Source organism: Dermacentor variabilis, unplaced genomic scaffold (assembly GCF_050947875.1).
Source record: "Dermacentor variabilis isolate Ectoservices unplaced genomic scaffold, ASM5094787v1 scaffold_12, whole genome shotgun sequence".
Classification (NCBI taxonomy): domain Eukaryota; kingdom Metazoa; phylum Arthropoda; class Arachnida; order Ixodida; family Ixodidae; genus Dermacentor; species Dermacentor variabilis.
Genome location: NW_027460280.1, coordinates 29566872 through 29589946, shown reverse-complemented (window position 1 = coordinate 29589946; position 23075 = coordinate 29566872). Strand labels below are relative to the sequence as shown.

General features: G+C 47.9%; 1 protein-coding gene across 7 annotated transcripts in view; it reads right to left on the bottom strand.

Moving 5' to 3' along the window:
• Positions 1–23075, bottom strand: part of LOC142566388 (uncharacterized) — an 88860-nt gene that overhangs the window by 64599 nt on the left and 1186 nt on the right. The window lies entirely within an intron of this gene.

Below are 23075 nucleotides of genomic sequence, written 5' to 3'. Positions count from 1 at the left end.
CGACCGAAGCCTCTGCTGGAGCAGCCCCAGTGGGAGAGAATCGCACGTAGTATCTCCAGTTCCACGACAAGCTATAGACACAGTGTTTTGTTTAAACTGTAGTGATAACGTGCTGCTCGATTCTAGATCATTTTGCATTATTCGTAGTTATTCTTGGTTACGCATATTTCCATAGCAAGCTAGTTACATCGCTGAAATTCGCGGAAAGTAAATTTGGCGGTTTGCAACCGCGGTTCTTAATAGCGATCGCCTCGTGTTGCGCTCAGTGCTTATATTCGAAACTGTAGAATAACGCATTGAATGGTGCGTTCCGCGTTATTAGATTGGCTTCTCTGGCCGAGTAATGGCTGCCCGAAACTTCTAAGACTTTTTTGAAATAGTTCTTGAATAATTAACATTGACGAGCGAATTGTCCAAAACCGAACTTGCAACAGAGAGACCTTACTTAACTATTTGCCAAACCACGAAGACGGAAACTAATTTATGCCAATAACATATAGCTCCCTGTCCTGTAAACACAGTCTAGGGGATTGTAATTCCTCGCTTATAGCCCACATTTGGAGATCAGAATGGAATCGCTATCATTTTTGTTGACAAGTTGAACCAAATCTGAATTTAGTCTGGCATCGATCAAGACCTGGCCACGGAAAAAGGTCGCTGTTTCCGTGCCTCAGTACGCGCGCTGCTCATTAGAAAGAAAAAAACAAAGACCACCTTTAACCTAAAACGCAGCAGAACTCAGCTGCTGCTTCTAAATTAATTTATCACATTGTAGCTGGCTGCATTAGTGGCTTCTTGAACGAGCATAACATTTTATCACCTTTCCAACATGGCTTCAGAAAGGGGTTCTCGATGGTCACCAAATTAAGCACAGTCATTCACTATTTTGTTCCTATTCTTGCCAAGTCTGGCCAAGTAGACGCAATATGCTTTGACTTTCGAAAGGCTTTCGATGTAGTTCCTCATGAAAAATAACTTGTCCAAGTAGAATTCCTTGGTCTTCCTAGCTTCCTCATATCCTGGGTTTCTGTTTATTTAACGGGTCGAAGCCAGTGAGTAATAATTCCTGGACAACAGTCTGTTCCTCTTCGGGTGACCTCTGGCGTTCCTCAAGTAAATGTGCTTGGCCCACTACCTTTCCTTATTTTTTAGCGACATAATTGACGTAATAAACGCCTCCATTATTATTCGCCTGTTTTCCAACGATTGTATTATGTTTAATGACATTAACAAAGCTAATAATCAACTAGCACTTAATCTAGCCTTGAACGGTATTTCTGAGTGGAGCAATAAATGGTGGAGGAAACTGAACTCTGATAAATTTGTGCTCCTACGTATAACTAACAAAAACATACCACTCATGTTTTCTTACTCCAGTAGCCCAGACCACTTGACTAAAATTAACGCATACAAGTATCTCGGAATTACAATTACTAGCATGTTACATTACATGCTTTACATGCAATTACATATTACCAGCACTGCTTCTTCTGCTTTTAGAAAACTATGTCTACTACGCCATAAGCTTAAGGATGCATCCCCTGAAATGATGTTATGAGCATATACGACCTTTATTCGACCCGAGCTGGAATTCACTTGCATTATTTGAGATACATTTACTAAATCTAACCCTAATGCCCTTGAGAGGACACAGATAAGAGCCAATTCTTTTATTCTATTTTTTTTTTCAAATATGAACGTACAATGTCTGTAGCCGAGTTATTGCGCACCAATAGATTTCACACCAGTAAACGATTGCGATGACGATGACATCATTGATGCGTTGTGTTTCCCCCCCCCCCTCCCGGCGTCCAGGATGCGCCGTCAGACACGGTCTGCACAGTTGGGTAGACGCAAGAAAACGTCGGAATCGTGGCGCCAGTCCTCGAACTCGTGCGCGAAACGATCAAACTCCCAGGAGCCGAATTGCCGTGTGGCGTCATAAACTAACACAGGTTTGCGAGTGAACCTGTCAGTGAGGTGCGCGGGATAACTGCTGTCTAGCTAAACGTATCTCCCGTGTCTACACCGTGAGACGAACAGTTCATCGGCGCCTCGGATCCAAGTCCCTTGAGAGGATACACTTCTTACAATTCCTTAGAGCCTCAAGTGGCTCTAAAAAAAATTTCACACGCCGATCATCATCATCATCATCATCATCATCATCATCATCATCATCATCATCATCATCATCATCATCATCATCATCACCACCACCATCACCACCACCACCACCACCACCACCACCACCACCACCACCACCACCACCACCACCACCCCCACCATCACGATCATCATCGTCAGCAGCAGCAGCAGCAGCAGCAGCAGCAGCAGCATCATCAGCCTGTTTTATGTCCACTGCAGGACGAAGGCCTCTTGCTGCGATCTCCAATTACCCCTGTCCTGCGTCAACCGATTCCAACTATCCCCCAACCAACCGACCGAAAAAAGTAATGCTGGCAGCGCATCCGGCCGGCCTCACGCGGTTCAAACTGCCTGTGTCGAGACCAGAACCACACACATTCCAAAGTTACACGCCAGAACACTGGTGCGGTAGTCAGCCGCGGGATGTGATTGTTTGTCGCCCGTTTAAGTAATCGGTGCGACTTCAAGTTGTGAATCGGTTCACACCCACCCGCTTGCTGCGCGTGAGGAGAATGCCTGCGGCTGTATCAGGAAAGTGCACCCCAGAAGAGGGTTCGAGGTCCCTCGTCAAGCGCGATCGGTAACGTCACGTCGGTGGTTTTGGCCGAGCTCTGCGCCAGTCAGAAGTGCCAGCTGCGTTTTCATTCTACATGCGTGGAAGATCCAGCTCTGTGTGAGCCGTTGACGGCCATTACTCAAGTGGCGTCGGTGGGCAGCGCGCTCGTCGAGACCAAAGCCCAGATGACCCTCGCCGCGCTTTCCGGTTTGCTTCACTATCGCTCGGGGTGGTGTACTTACAACGCCCTTCAAACCAGGCGAAAAAGTACTACCACTGAAATTCATTTACTGATTAATAAGCCGTAAGCTTTCTTTGGATCCTAGCTTATGCCTCACTCTTTCTGCATCGAGGAAGACCCGTCATTTTTACTCTCTCACTGTCTCTACTTACCTTGCCAGGACAAACCTCTAAGCACTCCTTTTTTCCCAGAACTACAGAAAAATGGAATGCCATACCTTTCCGTTATCTTAACTCTGCAGAATCACTTGAAACGCGCGTTCTCAATAGTTCGTTCTAGATATAGCTGTCTTGTGTTTGTGTGAAAACTTTTATTGTGATGAGGTCCGGAGGCTCGACTTCTTAAGCCAAGGCGGGCCGCTCCCACGTTGTCACTGTAAGGCCAAGCCTTTCAGCGACATCATGGGCCCTCTGGACTGCCCTTAGTTGGTCCTGAAACAATGGGCTTTGAATCCTTTTCTCCCACTTTGTCCATTCTTCAACGAGGTTGGGGAGAGTCGCGGGACACCCCGCCTGCATATGTCTGATTCCAATGATGCCATTACAATCGTTGCAGTTCATCTTAATCTCCCTCTCTAGATATACTTTATTAATGGTGTATGGTGTGGGATATGTACCCGTTTGCAATAAGCACAGTGAGACTGCCTGAGCCCTGTTCAGTTTTGAATGTGGCAATGGGAATTGTCTGCGTTCTAAATAGTAATGTTTGGTAACGTCATTGTATGTTATTAAATGATCTCTAGATTCTCTGGCTTGATGGTGAACGGCTCGGTTGTGACTGTCACGGTTAGCAAGTGCTCGTGCCAAGTCATGAGCAACCTCAATGAGGTTTACCCGAGTCTCGTCCACTTTCCCCATATGCGCAGGAAACCACCGGATTTCAGTTCTCATAATCCCAACGTTTTTAAAAAGTTTAGCTGCAACTCCAGCTACGTAGCCTTTATCAAAACACTTTACAGCGGATTTCGAATCACTGTAAATGCAGGCCCACTTATTGCTCCTGATGGCTAGAGCAATTGCCGCTTGTTCCGCCACCATGGGGTCCTTGGTAAAAATAGTGAGAGCGTCTTGCACCTTACCTTGATAATTTGATACAATGGCCGTATATGCTTCTTTACCTTTCACCCAGGCAGCATCAACTATAGCTGCCAGTTGGTTCTGCTGCTCTATTTCCTGCAAGAGTGCTTTAGCTCTTGCCTTTCTCCTTTCGACATTATATTCTGGATGCATGTTTCTGGGGAGAGGGTTGGTTCTGATCTTGTTCCTAACTTCAGTCCTTAATTCTACTTCAGCCTCTATTGGGCCCTTGATGTATTGAGTTCTGCACCTATTGCCTGCAATATGTCCCTGCCAGCTCGTGACTTTGTCAATCTTTCGTGTTGCGCTAGCTGTTCGGCCTCCGCGATTTCTTCCATTGTGTTGTGCACCCCTAGACTCATGAGTTTGTCGGTTGCAGCGTTACTGGGTATCCCTAGGGCTACTTTAACGAGCTTCCTGAGCATCACAATAAGTTTGTTAAGTTCTGCCTGCTTCCATTTGAATAATCCAGCCACATAAGTGAAGTGACAGAAAGCAAAGGCGTGTATTAGCAAAGCGCTGTCTTCTCCTAAGCCTCTGTGTCTATTGGTAATTCTCCTTAGTAACCTAATGACTTCGTCTGTTTTATTCGAGATATGTTGTATTGTTCTATAGTTAGTATTGTTTCCGCCTATGTGATACCCAAGAATCTTGATTAGCTGTCTTGTGCTTTTTATTTCCTTTCTTGTATTCCCTCTTTCCCGTCCCCCATAGTAAGGTAATCAACCAGACGCATTTCTGGTTAACATCCCTTCCTTCCCTCTTTATTTCCTCCTCCTCCTTTTCTTTCTTGCAATGTTATATTAGCGTTCTAGCATTTCGTACGCATATTTACCAGCGTACCTTGCCCCTCCTGCTTGGACCACAAGGGACGCAGTATCATGTAAATAAATAAAATGAAATATTTGGTTCTGTGGAGGTGCGCGATACGTAAGCCACAGAGCACGAGTTTTTTGTGGCAAACGTTGATAAGTTTGACAGCCTACAATCTGTTGCAAAGTGTACTCGTTTAGGTCTTACCTTACACCGTGACAACTACGTACGCATGGATAGCTATCATCAAAATATGTAAAAAAACATTTTTAATTCAAAGTACACTTGCGTAATTGGTTTGGTATTGCTATGAGGGCAGTAACTCGTTCTTTAACGTTGGTATTCCAAGCTTATGTTTGTAACTGTTGAAGCTAATAATGTTTGTATGTACAACATGCCAGACCAAGTTGCATCTCCCATCGAGTTGGTGGGAATATGGCATTGCCTCCGTGTTGGACCGGCTGTTCAAGAATTCTCGTAGACGTGTGAACACACGTGGATTTCGCTCTTAGTAACATGAGAGCTCTCGGTTGGTGCCCTGGCGTTGATTAATACTTTACCCGCCGCGATAGCGCTGCGGCTGTGGCGTTGCACGAGGTAGCGAGTTCGATCCCGGTCACATTCCGATGGGGGCGGAGTGCAAAAACAATCGTGCACCGTGCGCTGCCTGCACGTTATAAAAGTCCGCGTGGTCAAAATTAATCTGGTGTCCCCCATGACGGCATATCTCATAATCAGATCGAGGTTTTTCGCACGCGAAAACCCAAAATTCCGTTCATGAGTACTTTAGGTTACTTAAATTGCTACCCTGCCTTTATTAGTGAAACTGACTAACTTCTGATTGCTGTTTTCATATGGGAGGTCGTGGCCAAGTACTGCACCAGGGTGGCCAATCCTGCTCCGGTGAGGGTGTGCGTTACCAGTTCTGGTCACCGGGATCAGGCCGCACTCCAGGCCTGTTTATGCAATTTTATCAACACGCGGATTTTTTTTTAAATCCGGTGGAAAATTGCGCGGCGCGGGGATTCGAACCATGGTCCTCTTTCACGTGAGGTGGATGCTCCCCATCAACGCCACCGCTGCATGATGATGATAACTAACTTCATCTCGCGCATATAGGTTCGAAGCAGGCCAAATTTACAACTGCTTCTCCTACTGACCTCATGGCAGAGTTTCATCATCAGCATCAGCCTGGCTACGCCCACTGCAGGGCAAAGGCCTCTCCCATACTTCTCCAACTATCCCGGTCATGTGCTAATTGTGGCCATGTTGTCCCTGCAAACTTCCTAATCTCATCCGCCCACCTAACTTTCTGCCGCCCCCTGCTACGCTTCCCTTTCCTTGGAATGGAGTCCGTAACCCTTAATGACCATCGGTTATCTTCCCTCCTCATTACATGTCCTGCCCATTTCTTTTTCTTGATTTCAACTAAGATGTCATTAACTCGCGTTTGTTCCCTCACCCAATCTGCTCTTTTCTTATCCCTTAACGTTACACCCATCATTCTTCTTTCCATAGCTCGTTGCGTCGTCCTCAATTTACGTAGAACCCTTTTCGTAAGCCTCCAGGTTTCTGCCCCGTACGTGAGTACTGGCAAAGGACAGCTGTTATACACTTTTCTCTTGAGGGATAATGGCAACCTGCTGTTCATGATCTAAGAATGCCTGCCAAACGCACCCCAGCCCATTCTCATTCTTCTGATTATTTCAGTCTCATGGTCCGGATCCGCGGTCACTATCTGCCTTAAGTAGATGTATTCCCTTACCACTTCCAGTTACTCGCTACCTATCGTAAACTGCTGTTCTTTTCCGAGACCTGTTAAGCATTACTTTAGTTTTATGCAGATTAATTTTTAGACCCACCCCTCTGCTTTGCCTGTCCAGGTCAGTGAGCATGAATTGCAATCGGTCCCTTGAGTTACTAAGCAAGGCAATATCATCAGCGAATCGCAACTTACTAAGGTATTGTCCATTAACTCTTATCCCCAATTCTTCCCAATCCAGGTCTCTGAATACCTCCTGTAAACACGCTGTGAATAGCATTGGAGAGATCGTATCTCCCTGCCTGATGCCTTTCTTTATTGGGATTTTGTTGCTTTCTTTATGGAGGACTACGGTGGCTGTGGAGCCGCTGTAGATATCTTCCAGTGATTTTACATATGGCGCATCTACACCCTGATTCCGTAATGCCTCCATGACTGCTGAGGTTTCGACTGAATCAAACGCTTTTTCGTAATCAATGAAAGCTATATATAAGGGTTGGTTATATTCCGCACATTTCTCTATCACCTGATTGATAGTGTGAATATGGTCTATTGTTGAGTAGCCTTTACGGAATCCTGCCTGGTCCTTTGGTTGACAGAAGTCTAAGGTGTTCCTGATTCTATTTGCAATTACCTCAGTAAGTACTTTGTAAGCAACGGACAGTAAGCTGATCGATCTATAATTTTTCAAGTCCTTGGCGTCCCCTTTCTTATGGATTAAGAGTATGTTGGCGTTCTTCCAAGATTCTGGACGACCCCCACCTGTGGTCTGTTATGTTGTGCATATAGTGGTGGTCTTAATACGATGTTTAGATAAAATATAGCTTCTATCATTATGCTGGATTAATAGTTATGTGCTGTGTTGTGGCGCGCAGCTTTGATATATATATACCCATAAGGTCGTTCTTAGAAACATGTCGCGTATAGTATCCCGATCATTGTATTGTGCGATGAGTTGTTCCCCTTTGTCGTTTGTTCCTTTCTGTACAGTGCAGTTTATTAAATGCAACGTAATGTTCCTGTCATGACGCTTATGGGCCCGTATTTGATAGTGTTATAAATCACTCAACTGTGTGCACCGGTAATGCAGTCCACGTTCTTTTTTTTAAACTCGTATACGTGTTTACACTTTTAGATGCGAAGCGGTCTAATTATTTCTTGGCAATGGAAGTGTCGGTTGTTAAAAAAAAGGGGGAGCAAAAGAGGAAGAAAAGCACCTCACTAACATAATTGGGTAGCAGGTGCCACTACACAGGTGCCTCTATGGTTCGTAAACTAATTACCTGTGCCAGTCGCATGCAATACCTCCTTGGGGTAGTAAATGCAACAACCAGCTCCGTTCGGCGTCGTTGTAACCACCCTTAGTTTATTTTGTGACAAGCAGTTACTAGATTTTGGCGAGTAACTGAGGCCACCTTTTTTTTTTCTAAGAGTAGATTTGTTCGATTCAAAAAAGGGTGCACGGCACCACAAAGCAGAAGGTGCAGGTGGTGTCAGTTAAGGTGTGCCGGGCTGCACCCAGTCACTGCAAGGTTCAAGGGTGCACAGCATCTTGCCTCGCACCCCGTTCAATCGAGCACGGGGGTGCAGGGTGCACCGCTCGGGGAATCGAAGGCCTAGGTGTAGTGCACCATTAATAGGCGCAGAAGGTGCAGAGCAGCTTGGATGAATCGAATAAACCTAGTGTAGAAAGCTACATTCCAAGATATCTGTCCAAATCTTTGAAAATACAGAGCTCACGAGATTGCGGTAGCGCATGTGTGTACACTGTCCAAGTATGACTCATATAAGCAAAGTAAAAGTTGTTTGGTTCAAGGCTAACGGTGGAAAATCGACCTACTTTCAAATATCGTAAAGCAACAAGACGTACGAAAGGTTTTTGCGCCACCACGCAGCAGACGATGGTCGCGCCACGGACTTGAAGCACGGCGAGTGTCCCGACAACACTGGAGAATGCAGCCCGTGGTTTCCGCGCTGGCAAAAGGATAGGCGGTCGGATAGGACGCGGTACAAGTGCTGCGTGTGAATTGTGCATAACGCCCAATGGCGCTGTGTGTGCGGCCACCTGATGGCTCTGGGCGACGGCGACTGTTGCAAGCTTCGAATCGGGAAGCCGGAGACTTGTCCGAAGGGCTTGAGCTTGTATGCTTTGTATTTCGCGGGCATCGGACCTGCACGTGTTCGGCACTTTTTTCCCCGTGAAACTTTCAACCTCGACACAAAAGCGGCAACGTCTTTTTGAAGAACGTCTCAGCCACTGTCGAATGTGTTTGAGCGTTCTGAGATCCGTGCAGGCGGCCACGGCTGACAGCGCGGAGGATGTGAGCAAAGTATCGCTGCCACATTTATTCGTGCCCTTAATTCTCTCGAGTTCTGGGAACACCGAATGACTTGTGGATGCAACCGTGCCAGCGTGGCCATTGTCCTCGGCATGATTTCATGGCATAAGCTCTTTGCTGCCGCCGATTCGTGGCACAGGCTATTTCGCCTGCAGCCTTCTCTCGGAAAACGCACGCTGAGCAGGGCTTCTACGCATCTGAGCATGGCATAAGCTGCAGAGGATGTTTTTTTTTTTGCAGGAATGCTTCACGACGCTGTTGACCTGCAGGTGCCCCTTACCCACACGTACAAGGCCGCACAGCATTGACCGCGCAGTTTACTGTTACGCAAGCGCTTCATCGAACAGTCGCTGCCAGTGAATCGCAACCACTCGGCCCTGGCAGCAGAAGGTAGACGACATGTTTGCCTCGAGACAGGGCAATAGCACGCCCTGAAATGAGAAGCATCATCTGAAGTCGGTGTCAAGGACTGCTCGATGTTACCGACTGCACGAGAAATGCGCAAACCCCATGGCTCATTAAGTATCCTTGTGGTAAAACCCTTCTCGAGCTCTTTCCCCGTTGCTGGCCGTATACATGCAGTTTGTGAGGCACGCCTTCTTTGCCGATCCAAGCACGACGTCACAATTTCGACCCCGTCGTTCATGCGATTAAGATGCAGGGTGCAATGCACTTGGAAAAAAAATGAAAATGCAGTCCGCGAACTGTGGGATGTAAGAAAAAGAAATGACATCTTGACCGCGCTAGCTTTGTTGTTCACCCCCCCCCCTTTTTTTTTCCAATTCCGCCCTCGAGGACAGAGGCCGCAAGGCGGCTTCGACATCTGGCACACAGTCTCACACTGACCGAGTGGAACTCGTCAAACTTACGACTTATACGACTGCATCGACTAAACCTCTCCCTGCAACTCCGACCTCCACTCGGACTTCCTCGACGTGAAGCTACGCTTCTCTGTCGCCTTTGGTTAGGAGTTGCCTTCACAAAGGCATACTCTGCATTAATTGGAATGACTGACAGCGCAGCATGCGAGTTCTGTGGCACCGAAGAAAACATCGACCACCTGCTGTGCCACTGTCCACGGTACACCCCAGAGAGACAAGAACTTGCCAAAGCCTTCCAAAAACTGGACAATCGGCCGCTTTCTTTGCAGGTGCTGCTGGCACACCGCCCCCATCGCCCGTTGGCCCATAAAGCGGTAAAGGCGCTTTTGAGTTTCATAAGGGCGACGGGCTTGTGCGACCATCTGTGAATATTAATGCAATTTCTGTAAGGTCACACACGTCAGCGAACTCACCGCAATTTCCTTCTTTCATTCCCTCCTCTCTCTCTCTCACTGTTATCTTTGTTTCCCCCTTTCCCATTTCCCCGGTGTAGGGTAGCCAACCGGACGTTATACTGGTTAACCTCCCTGCCTTCTACTTATCTCTTTCCTCCCCCTTCCTTCGTTTCTCTGTCATGCCCTTCTTTGCCACGAATCCTTGGCGGTTAGTTTATGCCGCAGCATACGTGCTTACATGCCGTAATTGTGTTTTAAGATTCATTTAGGAGAACGTTATGAATATGTAAGAATAAATAGATAATTCATCATCATCATCATCAGCCTGTTTTATGTCCACTGTAGGACGAAGGTTTCTCCCTGCGATCTACAATTACCCCTGTCCTGCGTCAACCGATTCCAACTAGCGCCCGCGAATTTCCTAATTTCATCGCTCCAACTAGTCTTCTGTCGTCCTCGATTGCGTTTCCCTTCTCTTGGTACCCATTCTGTAACCCTAATGGTCCACCGGTTATCTAACCTACGCATTACATGACTTGCCTAGCTCCATTTCTTTCTCTTAATGTCAATTAGAATATCGGCTATCCCCGTTTCTTCTCAGATCCACACCCCTCTCTTCCTATCTTTTAACGTTACACCTAACATTCTTCGTTCCGTCGCTCTTTGCGCGGTCCTTAACTTGTTTTCGAGCTTCTTTGTCAGTCTCCAAGCTTCTGCCCCATATGTCAGCACCGGTAGAAAGCATCGATTGTACCCCTTTCTTATCAATGATAGTGGTAAGCTTCCAGTCAGGATCTGACAATGTCTGCCGAATGAGCTCCAACCCATTTTTATTCTTCTGTAACTTTGCTTCTCATGACCAGGGTTTTCTGTGATTAATTGACCAAGTTAAACGTGCTCTCCTTCACAGACTCTAGAGGACGGCTCGCGATCCTGAACTCTTGTTGCTTTGCCCGGCTATTTGTCATTATCTTTGTCTTCTGCATATTAATCTTCAATCCCACTCTTACACTCTCTCTGTTAAGCTCCTCAATCATTTATTGTAACTCGTCTGTATTGTTGATGAATACAACAATGTCATCGGCAAACCGAAGGTTGCTGAGATATTCGCCATCGATCTGTACTCCTAAGCCTTCCCAGTTTAATAGCTTGAATACTTCTTCCAAGCACGCAGTGAATAGCATTGGAGAGATTGTGCCTCCTTGTCTGACCCCTTTCTTTATAGTTATCTTCCTGCTTTTGTTGTGTAGAAATAAGGTAGCTGTAGAACCTCTGTAGATATTTTCCAAGGTATTTACGTAAGCGTTCTGTACTCCTTGATTACATAATGCCGCTGTGACTGTTGGTATCTCTACTGAATCAAATGCATTTTCGTGATCTTTGAAAGCCATATAGAGAGGCTTATTATACTCTGCGGATTTCTCGATCACCTGATTAATGACATAGATGTGATCCATTGTAGAGTATCCCTTCCTGAAGCCAGCCTGTTCCCTTTGTTGACTAAAGTCCAGTGTTGCCCTTATTCTATTGGAGATTATTTTGGTAAATATTTTATATAATACTGGGAGTAAGGTAATGGGCCTATAATTTTTCAATTCTTTAACGTCTCCATTTGTGTGGATTAGTATAATGTTTGCATTCTTCCAGTTTTCTGGGACCCTTGCAGTCGATAGACACTTCGTATAAAGAGCCACCAGTTATCCAAGCATTATGTCTCCTTCATCTTTAATTAAATTGACTATTATTCCATCTTCTCCTGCCGCCCTTCCTCGTTTCATTTCTTGCAGGGCCCTTATGCTTACAGAGAGTAAATCTCCGATTAAAACCATGACAAAAACACGCAGCGAAATTAGAGACAAATGAGACAGCGTGCTGTCCGCCGTGCTCTCCCATTCCGGCCAAGGGTACGGCATAGTGCACAACTTTTCACGAGGAATAGTTTTTCATTATAGTTATGAGAACAGTGGTAGAAAACACTCCAGCAATGCACGTCTTGCATTTTTATTTATTTTCCTTCATCGGAACATTTGCCTACTGTTTTTGCTTCGGGATGGTAACAAGAAAAACCGCTAGTTACTTAGCGTTTGCAGTAAAAAAATGCAATTTTTCCTTCACCCGCACTTTTTTCTACACGATGAAGCAGTCAAAGATTATGACTGAAACTATATGTTCTTACGTTAGCACTATCTGTGATGGGTTTCCTCAACTACGCAGCTGAGGCAGACGTAAAGATGTTTGAACTGTCCCGCTACACCAACCGTCCCGCTTTTGTCGCCTCTCCCCTATTGAGTATCGTAAAGCAACGAAATACTCAACAAGTTTACACGGATTTCTTGTGCCCCAACATGGCCTAAACAAGCGAAGCTATACTGAAATTCGTGGTATCGCACTGCTAAAGAGCCTGCGCTGAGATTTCGACTCGAAATTTATTGTGATTTCAGTCTTTTTCAGAAAAAAAAAAACGTTTTCCCGCCAAACGAATGAAACTTTGTTTAAAGAATATTTTAACAGTCTAAGCTGATTTACTGTATTGCTCATTGGTATCCCTTTAAAGCGCCTGGATGACACCTATTCCAGACAGCAACCGTGGCTGTGAGTGATCTAGTCTTTAAAATATGTAAAAATTTATCGTGAAGTGTTCCGAGGACAACACACGACCTTGATTATCCCTAAGAAGGCGCCAGGAACTTTTGCTTCAAACTACCGTTCACTGTGCCATGATTATGAATCTCGGTGCGGTCGCGAGCTATTGTGAGCTCCCCTATATCGGTGAGTCGGCGGTCGCTAATATTCGAATGCATCGAAATGGGTGGTCGCGGTCGAAGAAGCAATGCGCATTCATATACGTAGACGGCACACGTCACCGTGTGTGCAGAGCGCAGCGACTCTGCGTAGTGCCAAGCGTACTCGGCACGGCTCAGCAGCGCAACCGCCGGGACGTCCGGCGAGTTGACCCTGCGCGAGCGGGCCCAGACCGCCGGGCCCGGGCAGGCCGGGGCACGGCAACGGCACGTGCCTCGTCCTGCACCGCGAGTTCTGGGTCCTGGCAGGCCTTCCGGGGGCGAGGTCGTGCCCCGGCCGGCCAGGACCCAGGCCTGCGAGGCCTGTCCGTCTAAGCCGAGCTGAGGTCGGAGCGGTGCTTTTATAGCCGCCGCCGCCGCCGCCGCGCCACGTGACATGGCAGCGTCATCACCGGCAGGATAACATGCGTCGAAGGTGGCGTTGGCAGAGGACGCGTCCGGAGAGGGGAGCGCGCCGGCGAGGTCGTGCTCGCCTGTGCGCGCTATCCTGGAGGGCCGCCGGCTTGCGAGTCGGCAAACCTACACACTGCGGCCACGACGGCGAAAATAGCCTCGCCATGGCGAAAAAAACAAACATTAGGGGATCGGTGAACGCGGACCACGCCGCTGGCTCAGTTTTTCTCACTTCTCCGATGAACCGTTTTCGCACGGTTATTGTTGCCCTTCGAGTGCCTCTGTGCTGCATGCATTAATTAGTTCCATCATACTTCCTATGTACGGTGCCATTGTGTGAGTGCCTCGAAAGCAGGACCGCAGTTTGATAATTTCAATCTTTCTCACGCACGAACCATTGGAATAATATCCGTTTCTGACCGTTTCTCGGTCATGCTGCCCATCATGTCAAGTTCACGCGCTGTGCAAGCGCCATGTTTCCGAACTAATTGGTGTTGTGACCGTGGGCTGCAGCCTGACTTTCAAGTATTTTGCTTCATTTGTTGTCAAGGGATGTTGCAGCTGTCTCATTGTTTTAAGCATCGATGACATTTAACGGTTTTCTGAGTAAATTTCGAGGACGCGAGATCTGCCGAACCAAGACCCTCGTCTCGCAACACCAAGAACCGTGGGCGCTTTTTACAGACCCCGTGACCCACTGTGGTTGCTCACTGGCTATGGTGTCGCGGGATCGAATCCCGGCCATGGCGGCCGCATTTCGATGGGGGCGAAATGCGAAAACACCCTTGTACTTAGATTTAGGTGCACGTTAAAGACCCCCAGGTGATCGAAATTTCCGGAGTCCTCCACTACGGCGTGCCTCATAATCAGAAAGTGGTTTTGGCACGTAAAACTCCCATAATTTATTTTACAGACCTCGTGGCAGCCGTGCCGCATGTAGCACTAAATGAACAGACGATCCAAAGAGAGACGTCGGGAACACATCGCTTCCGATCCTGCGCGCGTAAGGCTGCGCAGAAGTGGGTCGCGAGTACGAGCTTAGCCTGGCACGGCCGCAGGGTTGGAGCCCGCACTATATCGACCAGGAAATGTGCCTTCAAGCACACAGGGCTTAGAGAAGGAGAAAGATACCGGACTCTTGTGAAACGCCGACTCCAAGGGCCGCGCCAGAGACGCCGCGTCAAAGGCTTCTCTTGGCTGATGCTGTGTCAGCGCAGGAATCGGCACGACTGCCGAACGGGGGTTTCTTGTTTACCCATTCTATTCGTCCCGGATGCGGCGCACGCCGAAACGAAAGCTGGCGTTCGCAACGTTTTTTCACTAATATCGCAGTATCACGCATGCATATAACAGCGGTCCGCGATCAGCCCCTGCAAGACGTCTGCTGTGCTTACGCTGTGGCTATTGCGCATCCGCGTCTGGCACCTCGTGAGCAGATTCCGAATGAAGATTAGGAACACGGCAAGCTGCTGAACTTGCGTGCGTTGTCAGCATAATTAGACAGCTTTAGAATAGCGTTTGCGACCAAACGTAAATGCATTACGTACGTAGAGAAATAGCGTCGTCCTCACTACGCATGCTTCGAACGTTCATAGAGTTTTAGAATAGGGGCCCCAATAGTTCGTGGCCCCAAAGAGCTCTGCGGGTGTTAGCGTTGGGGTACACAGGAGTGAAGAGTTTTAGAATAGGGCTTTGCGTTTGCGGATAGCGTCTTCCGCTGACAGCGCCACTACGGCGTCAAAGAAAAGCTGTTAGAAATAATTAAATAAAATATACCATTTTATGATAGGAATAGTAATTTTGACTTGCATGTATTACAACCTCTAAATTACAATTTAGAGGTTATTCTGTAAGGGACCGATCTGTATCGAAATTCTCGACTGCGATTGGCTCTCTCGCATATTTTGTGCAAAGGAGCCAATCACGACCGAGAAATACGATCCGGATCGGGCTTGATCGCGATCAAAAGTGCGCCGTGTGACACCCGTATAATGTTACGGACGCTAAGAAATGCGTTGTCGAACATGGCGGCCTACATGGCTCCCACTTCAGCGTTAATTCTCGTGATGGCTACGCTTTCACTCTCGTTGATCGCCAGAAACTATTGTAATGAGCTTTCGCTTTCTCTAAACTCACCTGAAACGTTAGTTATGAGGGCATAGCGCATCTATATTTTCTGAGATCGTTCGGCGATTCTGCACCCGTAGGCCTAACGAGACGCGTCCGCATACAAACAGCAGAATGGTTGCTAGTGGATCGTGTTGGCTTGGATACGTTTGGCAGGAGGCACCAGGTGGCGCCCTGTTTTATAACGTTTTCATTACGTTTGCGTTTCCATACAGTGTTAAAAACGGCCAGCTGTAGTGCAAGTTTTGCCGGCCAGTTTCGACAGTGGCGGCAACTTTCCTTAGCGTTACGCTCTAGCCTCGTCGCCGTTGTGACTGAATGAGTTCGACGAAGCAGGCTTTGTGCTGCAACACGACACCGCCTACCCGGGTCGGCCGCGAGCGAGGGAGATGCCGCGGGAACGTCTTCGAAGGCCTCTTCCCACGCGCCGTCCAAGACGCAAGACAATGGGCACACGGCCGCGCTGTCGGGGTCAACTCGGAGTTCTACGAAGTCCATGTGACGTCGGTTCCGGACCGTGAACCTGTGTGTGTGTGTATGTGTGCGTGTGTGTGTGTGTAAGCCGTCCCGCGGAGAGGCGGCGTGTTTACAATGACTCGACGAACATTTCCGTCACTTGGGTATCGGGGGGAGGACCGAGTGTTTATAAACCGCTGTTGTGCGGCTGCTCAGGACACTCTCGCAGTCATGTTAGACTGACACCTCTCTCAAACAGTCATGTTGGACTGATGTACTTTCTCTTGCAGTCATGCTAGACTGATGTAGATACTTTAAATAAACCCATATTCCTCGTTCTCGATGAGAAGCAGTCCTTCCCTTCATCAACGTCCTCAGAGTGGATAAGTCGGACGACGGCATGGGCCAGCTACCTTCTGATTCATGCCCGACTCCAGTCTTGACAACGGATCACGAGCGATGGGATTGAGCCCCAAATCCTGACAACTAGCTGACAGCGGTGAGATGGACTTTGCGACGTGGTGCTGTGTCTGCGGTGAGTGCTTGGTTCTTGCTTTGACTCTCTAGGCTTCGTTTTGTGGTTGTTCTGTTTAGAACAGTAGGGAAGCTAGATTGTTGAGTGTTAGCTAGGTTGTGTTTTCCTAGCTAGATTTAACGAGCAGGATCAAGGCAGTAAAGCAGCAATCATGCTGAGACCGCTGAGAGACGAATTGTTGATTGTTGGTGAGGAACTGGGCCTAGATGTAAGCAAGTAAATGCTAAAGTCGGAATTATTGCAGCTAATTTCCGAACAGGCCAGTGAGGAAGAAACTTAAATGGGGTTGGAACTTCTGAAAAAAAAAGAGAAGAACGGGACAGAGAGAGAGAGAGGAACGTGAGTTAAGGAAAATGCAACTTGAAGTTGAAAGCAAACGTTTGGAGTTGTCTCAAGGAAGTGAAGAAGCTCTGGGACGATCAAGTGAGGCAGAATCATACCGCATGGACAGGCTATTAAAGCCATTTGAGGTCGGGACCGACATAGGCTTGTTCCTAAGCAATTTTGAAAAGACTTGCGAGAAGATGAACTTCGGTCCGAGTACATGGCCACAGCGGTTGCTGTCTATGTTACCGTCTATGTTGCCGGTGGCGGAAGTAATCGCCAGACTGAGTGCACAGGATGTATATGATTATGCAAAAGTTAAGGCTAGTCTCTTGAAGAAATACCGCCTTTCAGCCGAAGCTTTTCGGCAAAGGTTTAGGAGCACAGGCAAGAAAGATAGCGAGGGGTATCCGGAGTTTGCATACGGCTTAAAGGCCAACCTAGTCGAGTGGCTGAAAAGCGCGGAAGCGTACGACAGCAGAGACATGATCATTGAATGCATGTGTCTAGAGCAGTTTTACAAAAGCATCCCCCAAGCTGTGAAACTGTGGGTGCAAGACAGAGGGAATGTAAACACTGTGGAAAGGGCGGCTGAATTAACCGAAGAGTACGGAACGCGTAGAAAGTTGAACGCCGAGGACGGAAACTGGGACGGTCGAAATGGACCGCCGAAACCATTTCTGTTCAAAAAGGGTTCGCAGACTAGACGATCGGAGCCTGTAGACGTAAAAAAAGCGCAGAAAAGAGCGAAGAGAAACTTAACGGGCAAACCATACAAAAGGAACAGAAAAGAACATTCGAATCGTTTAGGCCGATCCGCTGTTATAAATGCCACAAACTGGGACATATAGCTATAAACTGCGGCAAGCCTAGCGTAGCTTTCTCCTACGTGGAGGAAAAAGACGAGAATATGGAACTTTTAAGTCCATATCTCCACGACCTGCAAGGTAATGGTAAACCATGCCGGGTGCTGCGAGACAGTGCCGCCACGATGGACATTGTCCATCCGTCTTACGTCACGGTAGATGACTCCACCGGAGAAGTAGCATAGATCAAACAGGTTGTAGAAGAACACAGCGTGTGTCTGCCCATGACCAAAGTCAAAATCAGTGGATCATTCGGGGAGCTAGAGACTGAGGCTGCAGTTTCCAAATTTTTGTCACTGCAGTACCCTTACATCTTTTCGAATCGTTCGAATCAGTTACTGCGTGACAAAGGGCTTAAACTGGGAGAGGGCATAGTACAGGCATTGACGCGAGGCCAAGCTCGTAAAATCGCGTCGCTTTCGGCTGAAAATGCACAAGCTGCTCCAGCGGAAGCAGAAAAGGGGATAACTTCAATACCCGGATCCGAGCTAGGCTCGAGGGATGAAAAATCAGTCGAGGAGAGCCTGCCAGCTGACCAGCTCAATGAGAGCGTATCACTAGAGTGTCAAAGTTCAAGCCTGCAGGAAGAGCAAGCTGACGCAAACGCAAGCGAGACAGGGTCGTTATTATTACCGGCCCCAAAGAACTTTGATCAGCTCTTACGTGTGGATAGAGATTCATTGGGAGCCGAGCAAAAGAATGATGAGAGCTTAGCTAAATTACATCACACAGCTAAAGAAGGCATTGCTAGGCGCAACGTGACGATACATGAGAGAGGAGGATTGTTGTATCGGCACTACAGAGATCGAAAGGGTAGGATTTTAGATCAGTTAGACCTCTTGAGTCTCTGTCATGGAAATGGGTGGTCCGGCCTCCTAGGCATAAACAAATCAAAGGAAAGCTTGCTTATGGAATACTACTGGCCTGGCTGTTTCAAAGACGTAGAAAACTTTGTAAGATCATGCGACGCCTGCCAGCGCTCTGGTAAACCAGGAGAGACATGGAAAGCTCCACTAAAGGTAGTGCCCTTAATAACAGAGCCTTTCAGACGACTTGTAATAGACACGGTAGGGCCTCTACCAAAAACAAAATCAGGTTACAGGTACTTGTTTACCATGCTGTGTCCAGCTACAAAGTTTCCAGAAGCAATCCCTCTGAAAGAGCTCAGCTCCACCGAAGTAGTAGACGCGCTTTTGACAGTGTTTGCACGAGTTGGGTTTCCAGCCGAAATTCAGGCGGATCAAGGGTCAGTATTCACGAGCGCACTGACTTCCACATTCTTGCAAAAGTGCGGGGTAAAGTTAATACACAGTTCTGTCTATCACCCTCAGTCAAACAGTGTAGAGAGGTGGCATTCAGTGCTTAAGCGAGTTTTGCGTGCGCTCTGTTACGAGCATAAGGAGGACTGGTAGAACTGTCTGCCGGCAACCTTGTTTGCCTTGCGAACGGTTCCACATGAAGCGACAGGGTTCTCGCCAGCAGAACTAGTGTATGGGAGGACACTCCGTTCTCCACTGAGAATGTTAAGAGAGATGTGGGAGGAAAAAGGGGAGAGTCCAACAGTGGTTGAAAACGTGAAAAATCTGCTAGAACGGCTAAGCGCAACCCAAGAACTAGTCGAAAAGAACATGGGAGTAGCTCAAAAGAACGCCAAATTCTATTACGACAAGAACGCGAGGCTTCGTACGTTTAACGCCGGAGACTAGGTAATGATCCTCAAACCTTCCAGAAAGAACAAGTTTGAAGTTCACTGGGACGGGCCCGTTAAAGTGTTGCACAAACTTTCACATACTAACTATATATGCTCTGAAAATGCCCGGTCGCAGGAAGGAGGTGAGGATATATCACTGCAATTTGATGAAGCCGTATATAGAGCGGAGCGGAGTCGTTAACTATACCATCAAAGAACCGGATGGCACTAGTACCAAGTTTAAGGAGTATAGGGCGACCTCCAACACTGAAATCGGCATAGAAGAAGTAGTAAAACGTTCGGTAAGCTCGCACGCTCTAAGACCCGAGCAGCTAGATGAGCTAAAAGAGGTGTTAGGGGAATATCTCGACAGATTCAGCGATCGGCCGGGTAGAACCGAACTAATAACGCATGAAATAGAGCTGACGTCAACTGAACCCGTAAGATCAAAGCCTTACAGGGTGTCTGCAAGACAGAGAGAGATTATGGAGGCAGAGATACAGCGCATGCTAGAGTCGGGAGTTACTGAGCCCGCTGAGAATGACTACACGTCACCGCTAATACTGGTAGAAACCCTTAACAAGGACGTCCCTGCGTAGACTACAGGAAGTTAAATGCCATCACTAGGGATCAGCTGTACCCGATACCCAACATTGAGGAACGAATTGAAAGAGTTAGCGCTGCTAAATACATTTCAACTATAGATCTGGTGCGGGGGTACTGGCAAGTTCCCCTTTCAGAAAGTGCCAGCCGCTATGCCGCATTCATCTCACCTGTAGGCACTTTTCGCCCTCTCGCACTCAGCTTCGGGCTGAAGAACGCGCCGTTTAGCTTCTCCAAGTTAATGGATATTGTCCTAAACGACTTGCAGGAGTTCGCCTTGCCATATCTTGATGATGTAGCAATTTTTTCGGACAGCTGGGAACAACACGTATCGCACCTCAAACAGGTGTTCTCACGGTTGAGGGAAGCCGGCTTAACGATGAAAGCGGAAAAGTGTAGGTTTGGTTGTTCGCAGGTTACTTATCTGGGCCATGTTGTCGGTCAGGGCATGAGACGGCCGGCCGAGCTGAAAATAGCTACGATTGGAGAATTTTCTCAGCCGCGCACGAAAACAGACCTTCGTTCATTTTTGGGACTTGTAGGGGTATACTATCAACAGTACATTCCGAATTACTCGCAAATGGCAAGTCCATTAACGGACTCCCTCCGAAAGGGAGCACCGAGTAGCGTACACTGGGATAAGGACAAAGAGAACGCTTTCCAAAGTTTGAAAACGCTATTGGTTTCTCGTCCTGTGCTTTGCACGCCAGACTATACAAAGGAATTCATAGTTTAATGCGACGCAAGCAACAGAGGTATGGGCGTGGTACTTAGTCAGGTCGGCGACGATAACGAGGAGCATCCTATCCTCTATGCCAGCCGTAAACTAAATGTAAGAGCCTACAGCGCTTCAGAGAAGGAATGCGCTTGTTTAGTTTGGGCCGCCCGGAAGTTGTCGTGTTATTGTACGGAGCGAAGTTCATCTTCGAGACCGACCACTGTCCTCTGACGTGGCTCAATCAAATGTCACACAAAAATGGACGCTTGCTCCGATGGAGCCTCACTCTCCAAGAGTACAACTTCTCCGTTAGATACAAGAAGGGAAAGTTGCATAGCAATGCGGATGGTTTGAGCAGGCTAATTTGAATTCTGCGTTTGAGGGTCCCGCCTAAATTTTAGGGTTATTTGTTAATTTTGTTAAGCCAAGAAGATCCCCTCTCATTTAGCAGGATTCCCTCCATGATTGCTGAATTTGTCAGCACGAAATTGTTTCAGAAATTGGCATAGCGAAATGCAGCATTTTTTTTGTTTCTGCACTTATATTTTCTTTGAAGCCTAGCGGGTCTAAAGTGAGACCCAAGGTACGTCATCTCGCCGCAGAGCCGTGTTGTGGGGTTCATTTTGCAGTTGCCTGTCCTTGTTGGATGTTTTGGGGCGGTGACATCATTACATATGTGGTCGCTGCGAGCCAAGGCACCCCCTGGCCACCAGCCGTTCTCTTCCTGCCCAGCGGATGTCAGCGCTGGAGAGTCGAGATTTTCCGGGCCATGGAGGCGCTGTTAAGAACGGCCAGCTGCAGTGCGGCAACTTTCCTTGGCGTTACGCTCTAGCCTCGTCGCCGTTGTGACTGAATGAGTTCGACGAAGCAGGCTTTGTGCCGCAACACGACACCGCCTACCCGGGTCGCCCGCGAGCGGGGGAGATGCCGCGGGAACGTCTTCGAAGGCCTCTTCCCACGCGCTGTCCAAATCGCAAGACAATGGGCACGCGGCCGCGCTGTCGGGCTCAGCTCCGAGTTCTACGAAGTCCGTGTGACGTCGGTTCCGGACCGTGAACCTGTGTGTGTGTGTGTGTGTGTGTGTGTGTGTGTGTGTGTGTGTGTGTGTGTGTGTGTGTGTGTGTGTGTGTGTGTGTGTGTGCGTGTGCGCGTGTGTGCGTGTGCGTGCGTGTTGTGTGTGTGTGCGTGTGCGTGCGTGTGCGTGCGTGTTGTGTGTGTGTGCGTGTGCGTGCGTGCGTGTGTGTATGTGTGTGTGCGTGCGTGCGTGCGTGCGTGCGTGCGCGCGCGCGCGCGCGCGTGTGTAAGCCGTCCCGCGGAGAGGCGGCGTGTTTACAATGAGTGGACGAACGTTTCCGTCACTTGGGTATCGGGGGGAGGACCGAGTGTTTATAAACCGCTGTTGTGCGGCTGCTCAGGGCACTCTCTCAAACAGTCATGTTACAGTGACACCTCTCTCAAACAGTCATGTTGGACTGATGTACTTTCTCTTGCAGTCATGCTAGACTGATGCAGATACTGTAAATAAATAAACCCATATTCCTCGTTCTCGATGAGAAGCAGTCCTTCCCTTCCTCAACGTCCTCAGAGTGGATAAGTCGGACGACGGCATGGGCCAGCTACCTTCTGATTCATGCCCGACTCCAGTCTTGACAACGGATCACGAGCGATGGGATTGAGCCCCAAATCCTGACAACGGTAAACTAAAAGACTTGAAAGGACGTGCACCGTAACGTTCCGCAAAGTTGTTTACGTTTAACGTACGTAAGGCGACAAACGCTATTCTAAAACTGTGTAATGACTGCGTCTTGTTATATATAGGCGGTGGCTTCACATGCATCAACTACATTAACGGTCCAGCAAGAAACCAGGGCGCTATTCTCGAGCGATCGTTTTCGGGGATACGGTCACTTTCGCGAGATTTCGCGTGATCCGGCACCGGACGAAGTACACGACCGACGGGACCAGTGCCAAGTCACGCGAAATGTCGCACAAGTTGCCATCCCCGAAAACGATCACACCGAGAATACCATATAGTGTAACATCCTGATATAGTAGACACTATGGCTTTCCAATTGCTGTCATCGGAGTCGACACTTGCACCTTGGCGGATGCATTGGGAGAGATACACAAATGTAGGACATTCTAGAAATTTCATCATAGCGCCTAAAAATGCATCGTTTGGGAAGCCTATCGAAATAAGTTACTTAGCCATTCGGACAAGCTCTACCTGGATGTATGCAATGTGTCCCTGCTAGCGCTTGCCACGCTGTTCAAAGAAAAAAAAAGTGATTTAAAAACATAGTGCAAGATACAATTATAAGACCTATGGTGTTCGGTCGTCATATACAGGGTGT